Genomic DNA, 2,220 nt, shown 5'->3' with positions numbered 1-2,220 from the left:
AAAAAAAAAGGAAAAAATTAGAAGCCGAAGAAAAATTTTGTTAACATTATCATTTTCAAAACTGTCATTATCACTTTTAATATTATATTGGTTGTTTTAAGAAAAAAATATTCTTCAAATAAAAATAGCAGGTGAGAGCAGAATATTATGGAAAAAAATTCAAATTTACAATGAAATTTGAAGTCTAAACTTACTGATAATAATAATAATAATAGTAATAATAATAATAATAATCATAATAATAATAATAATAACAACAACAATAATTACATAGGCACAAGGCCAGAAATTTTTGGGTGGAGAGGGAACAGTAGATCATATCAACCCCAGTACTTAACTGGTTCTTGTTTCACCCCCATCCCCATCAATAGGATGAAAAGCAAAGTTGACCTCTGCAGGATTTGATCTCAGAATACAATGAGCAATAACTAAATACCACAAGGCATTTTGTCAATGTTCTAATGATTCCGCCAAACCACTTCCCTAACAACAACAACAATAATAATAGTTTGATGATAATAATAAAAGCTAATATATATATATGTATAAATAAATTTGAAAATTTCTAGTGTAAATTTGTATAGTAGGTATATTTTGGTCTCTAGCTGACAACTCTAATTTTTGAATGTATATCATATACAAACAGTATCATATAAACCAAAATATCATTAACAAAATTTGAAAAAAGAAATTTTGAATCAAGTCTTGTGATACTGCAAGAATAAAAAAGGGAGTATAGAAGTGAAGTGAGGAAGGCAGAGATATAGAAGAAAAATTGCTAAAGTTGAAAAAAACCAAAGAGAAGAAAAGAAAAAAGAAAATCAGAAAAAAGATGAACCTCAAATATTTGAAATATACTGAAAAATTATAATACTATATTGTTATACTTTGAAAAATTTACACATATAGATAGATACACACACAGACACAGACACACATATATATATGTACATATATGCATACATACACACACATGCTTTTGCTCAGTTGCTTTAGAAGGCCCAACTTGAAAAACTTGAGTTTTGGAAGATCAAGTGGAATCAAGAAGCCCAAGTAAACTGGCATTGCTGACCATCTTGACACAGTGTCTATATGCTCCGACTTAGAACTTTCTGCAACGCTACACAAAATTTTTTGGCCACACACACACACACATACAAAAATAAATATAAAGGGGAAAAAAACCCTTGACTTGGATTTGTTAAAAATCTTACTTTGAAGTTTAATTTACGTTAAGATGGCCCTTATCAAAATTATAAAGTGGAAATGAGTTTGAAAATTAAAACTTGAAAATATATTCATGACACGAACATACTGTGGAAAAATTCAGAGCAAAATCTGGCTTAGTTTTAAAGATTAAGACAGAAAGCTTTATAAGTTTAGGAAGATTTTTGCCAATATACTCCAAAGTATGAAATCTGCATAATAAGAAACATGAATAGCAAGAGAGTTTGTTACTGATATAATCAGTCTGTCAGATTGAAGAATACATTAAAATTTGCACAATAAAACACCCAGATAATGCTTTTTTTTCTTAAAAAAAGAACTCACAGATGAAACCCACTAAATCCCTCTCCAAATGTAGCCCACCCAACTGCTGTAATCTCAATGTTTACAAACGCATTTCCAACCCAATTTAATCAATCTTATTTTTAATATATAAAAAAAAGATAGACAAACAAATAATAAAGATAAAGATTTTAGTGCAAGAATTAAAAATAAAAGATAAAAAATGTTGAAAAGTCACAGGCCAAGATGAAAAGAAAACATTAATGACCAAAGACCAGCATGTGAAGAATACTTCACTGTTCTCTGCCGAAAAACATATAGCCATATTTAAATTTTTTTAGATGAGAAGAAGGGCTGGTTTTCTATCAACCTTCTGCATTGTTCTGTTTCCTCCCCACCCTTCCAGAGTGTTACAAATTTGATGAATTATCGAAATGCGAAAATTGAAAGTTTGCAGTATGGTACAGTGAGGTGAAATCTGTTTCCTTGAATGAGTTTGAACACTGGAGTTGGTGAACAGCCATCTTTACTATGAGGTAGAAATAGACTAGCTTGAACGACTGGAAATAGTCTTCATTCACATACATACACACACTCAAACTAATCCAAAAGATCTAGAATTTAAATTATACACTGTATCAAGAAACATATACGTATGTATATGTATGGTCCATATTATATATATATATATATATATATATATATATATAT

At 29.3% G+C, this 2,220-nt stretch overlaps 1 protein-coding gene across 44 annotated transcripts in view; it reads right to left on the bottom strand.

The window, feature by feature from the left end:
• LOC106871604 (titin) overlaps positions 1–2,220 on the bottom strand; it is a 454,558-nt gene that overhangs the window by 100,615 nt on the left and 351,723 nt on the right. The window lies entirely within an intron of this gene.

The sequence above is a fragment of the Octopus bimaculoides genome, chromosome 4 (assembly GCF_001194135.2).
Source record: "Octopus bimaculoides isolate UCB-OBI-ISO-001 chromosome 4, ASM119413v2, whole genome shotgun sequence".
In the NCBI taxonomy this organism is placed as follows: domain Eukaryota; kingdom Metazoa; phylum Mollusca; class Cephalopoda; order Octopoda; family Octopodidae; genus Octopus; species Octopus bimaculoides.
This window is presented reverse-complemented; position numbering and strand designations above follow the sequence as displayed.